The sequence below is a fragment of the Erpetoichthys calabaricus genome, chromosome 13 (genome assembly GCF_900747795.2).
Source record: "Erpetoichthys calabaricus chromosome 13, fErpCal1.3, whole genome shotgun sequence".
NCBI classification, from domain to species: Eukaryota; Metazoa; Chordata; class Cladistia; order Polypteriformes; family Polypteridae; genus Erpetoichthys; species Erpetoichthys calabaricus.
Window position 1 is genome coordinate 104,205,855 of NC_041406.2, and position 6,000 is coordinate 104,211,854.

Consider the following 6,000-nt stretch of genomic DNA (forward strand, 5'->3'; position numbering starts at 1 on the left):
TGCTTTCAGTTTAAAAGTGTAAAAGTGGAAACACATACTACATTGGAAACCATTGTACAATTTAGCCAATTAAAAGCATAATATTCTCAAACCTGTTCAATTCAATTCAGGATCCTGGGTGGCCAAAGGCTATCTCAGCAGCAAGGGGGCAAGCAGGAACTAGTCCTGTAAAGGGTGTCACTCACGCACTCACCCGCGCACACAGGGCCAGTGTAGTCACTGATAATACTGACCTGCTCTTAGGAGACGATGGCTGGGCATCCACAAACCCGTGCCGCTTAATGGAATTCCAAGGCTGGGTGGGAGGCAGGAACAAACCTTGGACAAGGCCCAATTCCATTACAATGCACACTCCTGCACAAATCTACATGAGCTACTTTAGAATCTGTAATTAATCCTGACATGCTGTTCTTTAGGATGTGGGATCAAAAATCACAGCGATATGGAGATAAGGTGGACATGGGATTTAAACCGAGGAATTTGATCTGGGAGGCAGCAGCACTAACTTCTAACTCCAACACCATCCTGCTGCCCTCAGTCTTATTATAGCTGTAAAAAGTCATATATCACAAGTGTTATGATTGGTATCTTCTTTCAATTTGAACTTAATTTTCTGTGGCCTTTAGGGACGATGTTTGCATCATTTCTGAGGATACTCACCACAAAGGATTAATTTCTTGTTTATATTCTATCATATGCCATTTAAAAGTTGGAACTTACTCGTGTTGTTTTTGTTTGTTGCTATGACAATCCATCCCCTGATTGCCCGGTGCTGTGCGACCCCCTGACATCATCCATACTTTGGTATTCAGAACTTAAGGTACAATCCCAGTTCATCTGAGATTTGGATACAAAGAGCTTTACTTAGTGTTTTGTGTCTTCTTGAACCTCAGGTTTGCTGTGTAGTGCAGAGCTTTGATTTACAGATCTCAATTAGAGTTTGATGACAAATTGCTTTTTGGTCTTTTTGGAAGTGCCCTTGGTATGAATTTTTCACCACATCCCTTCCTCCCAATTTCATTAAAATCTTTTTCTTTCTTATTCAATACCAGTAACGGCGCACTGCATGATAACGTGCAGTGAATACACTTGACTTGAGCATTCCTAGTTTTCATCCTTTTTCTCTGTACATTTCGCATTCGTTTGCTCAGAGGTTGATGCGCTTGCTGTTTCCTGAGCAGCTCTTCTTTTCTCCACCCCAGTGGCCTGCTTCTTCTCTTCTTTCATCGGCATCTTTTCGATTTAAAACTGAGTAAGTCAGTGTTTGTGTTGCAATTATGTGTACATTTTCATTAATTTTTCACTTAAGTTGGCACTTGAGTCTTCAATCTGCCTCACGAATGATTTAAGATATGAAGAGGTAGATGAAGTGATGGCGAAGGTGGTAGGGATGAGCACGGCACCTGTATGCATTCGCCTCACGGCCGCCCTACTGGCTGCTGCCGAGAGTTGATTCTACAATAGAAATAAATAAAAATAAAAAGAGGAATAACCTTGGAGGTCAATTGTCATCCTGAAAGCAGATAGTAGACATCACATAGTAGATGTGTACCAAATTTCAGGTCAATGTGTCAAACAGTGTGCGAGCTACAGGTGATTTAAAATCCTGGACAGACAAACAGACAGCCACGGTAGCGTATTATATAAGAGGATAGAACAACAAGAAGGCAAGAAACATGGCCCCACTTAACTACTTTGTACACCGTTGGAGTCATCCACTCTCTATTTGGATAACTTGCTAAAATCTAAGCAGCCTTCTTCTTGACTGTCCCCACACCAACATCCTCCCTGTGAATGAATCCTTGACGCCTCCGCTTGACTTACCATGTTTTAAAAATCAGGGTGATTGGATTTGAGGTTCAATGTATTTACAGATACTGCTACTTGGTGCTGCCACCTGGTGACACTACGACACTACATGTTGTCTGAACCATTTTTATCACTTTGGCTTTGGCAGCTCCAGATCTTCCATTCCCATACACCAAAACCCTGTTACTGGCCAGATATAAATACAATGAATTATGGCAGCCCCATGAAAAAGACATGTCCTGAACAATTGTGAGCCCTGAGTACCTGACATTGTTTGAACTTGGACTGTCGGTGTGTCCAGAGGTGTTTTCTGTCTAGCCACCCAGCTTCTGGACCATTACGATTTTGAATTGGCTTAAGTAGTTTTGAGAATGTTATGTTAATATGGTTGGCAATATCAGAAATTCCTGTGTCCACATCTCTCTGAATTCTGTATGAGTATTATTCAGGACATTGTGGCAAAGGTGTTGGACTGCAGCACTTAAGGCTCCCAGTTCAGTTGTCACTACTAATTGCCTATGTGACTCTGAGCGAGTCATTTAACTTGCCAGTACCACACTAGTGAAATACACAAGCAGTGTGAGGTGTCCAATGTAGAAGGCACCATGTTAAGTATTTTAGTATGATGTCGTTCATCAAGTTGATTGGCAATTGCAAATTAGCTCTGTTTAAGACTGTATGTGAGTGGGCCCTATGATGGACTGGCAACCCATCCATGGTTGGTTATTGATGATTCTACAGAGACAGGCCCCCCATGACCCCGGAGGAAGTGTATGTAAGCAGGATATACTTTATTATTTTTGTAATTTCCTTATAGCCTGAGTCACCTCCTTATTTTAGACATCATTTATAGTATAAGCTGTTGCCCTGTTTTCTCCCCTGCTACAAATTAGCTGATGATGGATTTCTACTCTGAATATCTTGACTCAACGGAGATCTGTTGACCAAGGAGGCCAGTACATGAAGATGAACTCAATCTCATGTTCCTAGACCTTTTCTTAGTACCATGCTGTGGAGCACTGTGAAAAACCGGCAGGTGGATGCCCTGCTTTTATGAACGGATGCCCATGATATACGATGATGTTCAGCTATCCTGTGACATTTGAAAGTTGCTCTGCTTTTATCCTGGGCCATTGAGGGTGCAATGAAAGCACATCCTTTGTACACTGTCACCATCAGCCTCTGTTGTTGGCCTCCTGAAGAAATGACATGGACCCATTGGTTTGTGCCATATACTGTATCTGATACTTCCATTAGCATGAAGTAACATGCACCAGGGAGTGATATGCCATTCTGCAAATGTTTTGTTGACCGGAATGCCATTGGTGGCCATCTTGTCCATGACACAGTAAAAGAAATTATGCATTCTTCTGTTCCTTATTTGACCCCACTGTTACAGTCTGTTGTTTCTGGTGTGAACCCCATCAACAGTATGTTCCTGATCACAGGACTGCAATTGGCTGAATGTATTTTGGGTGGTACACCAGCAGGGTTATTTGAACACTTATGCTGTAGCCTTTGTAGTAGAAGTAGGTGACCAATAGCACACCACACCACACTTACATAAATCTTTAGTCTTGACAAATCATCATCGGAACTGTACACCCCCACAGAATCTGCTGGTACCTGCTGCCTACTTTAACTGCGGTCACTGAATGAGTGGTTAAGTATGTTGATCAAGTGCATAAACCCCACATTTTATATCATCATTATTTCTTGAGATGTAAATTAACAAAACAGTTGGTACAGTGCTGTAATCTGAAAGCTGCTTACTGTGTTCACTTATCATTGCAGTTACATTTGACGTTGCCACATTCTCGGTATTTGCACAGTTCAAAAGGTCAGAATTTTGTTTCTTGGTTACAAAGTTGGGAGGATTGTTTAGTTTTTAACTTTGTAGTCACAATTGTGTATTGTTCACTTCTACAGTGTTGGATATATCATTTTTTTTTTTTTACTTTGATGGGGATTCCTTCTATGGAAATGATTATGCCGAAATACGCAATAAAAATGGGCAGCATGTTCTGAAATACTTGTGTATCTGATGAGTAAGCACTGGTGATTGCTGTCCCAGAAATCCATAGCTCTCTTTGAATCAAATCCACATTTTTGAGAACATGCCAGGCTGCCGAGGCTCACTAATGTCTGTTTATGCTCCTTTCTACTCCCTCCCTTTATGACTGCAACAGTGTAATAAAACCCAGAGCATGTGGTGAGTGGAAAGACAATACTGTATTGTGTGGCTGTGTGACGAAAATAGGCAAGGACGGGCAGTCAGGAGGTCATTGTGAAACTGCTTGAAGTGTGACGCCACTATCTATCTATCTATCTATCTATCTATCTATCTATCTATCTATCTATCTATCTATCTATCTATCTATCTATCTATCTATCTATCTATCTATCTATCTATCTATCTATCTATCTATCATATAGTGCCTTATCCATATCTATCTATCTATCTATCTATCTATCTATCTATCTATCTATCTATCTATCTATCTATCTATCTATCTATCTATCTATCTATCTATCTATCTATCTATCTATCTATCATATAGTGCCTCTATCTATCTATCTATCTATCTATCTATCTATCTATCTATCTATCTATCTATCTATCTATCTATCTATCTATCTATCTATCTATCTATCTATCTATTAAAAATTAATTAACTCCTTTCGTACATTTCAACTATTTGTTATTACTCGAGGTGTGGAGGTCTCCAGTTCCATCCATCTATTCAAACTTGAAGCAGATTCAATACAATTCGGGGCTGCAGTGGGCCAGAGCATATAGGTATAAGTTTTAACTGTCTATTCGCTTTAATAGTTAGGTCCAGGGGATAGCTATAAAAAAGAGACTGCATATTAAGGGTCTGCACTGTTGTTAGGGTGGTAACTCAGAGTTTCAAGATCTGGGTTCAGTTTCTGGCCTGCTCACTGCCTTTGTGGGGTTGGCACAACCTCTGCGTGTTTGCGTGGGTTTTCTGTGATTTCTTCAGTAATCTGAAAGATGTGAACGTGAGGTTAACATGTGGTATGAAATGTGTATATACTGTATGACTGTGCTCTGTCCAGAGTTGATTTCTTCCTTACAGCCAATGCTGCTGGAATAGGCTCTGAAACCCTGTGACTATGGCATGTCAAAAATGGGCTCAGGAAATTGATGGATAAACATATTGGGAGTTTTTATGTTGCTAATATTCACTGAAGTAAAACAATTAAAATTTTGCCAGCATGTTAGAGCTGCAGTTCGCTTGAGAAAAAGGCATTTGGTCAGGTAAACACTGATGAGAAAAACATATACAGAAAACGTGAATAAACTATGAAGGGGATTCTAAAGAAAGGTCATCAAACATAACATAAAAAGAGAAGTTCTTGATGAAACAGAAACTTATATAAGAGTGCACAACTGGAAAACAAGCACCACTAAAGCCCTAAGCCATGACGTTCTCCGTATGCATGTAGTAGTAATGAGAATGATACTACAACTTCCAGATAAGAGCTGTGTGGTATGAATCTGCTAAATGCGTACTTTGTGGAGTGTAGAGAGGGGAAAAAAAGACAAACAAACAGCAAAGCTGACATAAAAGTCTGGGAATTCCCGAGACCCTCTGCCTCCACAGTGCAGCCACCGGCCCTGAGTCATACTTTAACTATGATAGCAGTTCGATTGTATTAAATGCCAGAGTGTTAAATGCCTTATAATAGACAACTCTGAATTAAGGGAACTTGGTTGGGACCAAAGATCACAAGGTGACTAATTGAAATGTAAACGCTAGTTCCCACTTCTTCTTATACATAACCTAGAGTTTATGAACTTTTTGTCATTTAGTTCTTGGAATGATGAGGACATTGAATGTATTAATTGTAAAGATTATGCTCATCAGAAAAATGGAAGTATAAAATGCTGAGTTCAGTGTAATGTATTTATATTTACACTCAGCGCCTTTCTAGATGGCACCCTTCACAGGGCACAGCATCACAGTGCATTTTACAAAGCAAGCATTGGAGTAATAAAATATAACATATAGCATATCAGCCAGTTCACGAAAATTTGTGAATTACACAACTTATAAACTAAATTATACAAGTTATGTATAAATCCAATTTACAGTATGAACAGATTTAATTAATATATAATATGAGTTTCATTTTTTGAATTGAATTACTGAAATAAATTAACTT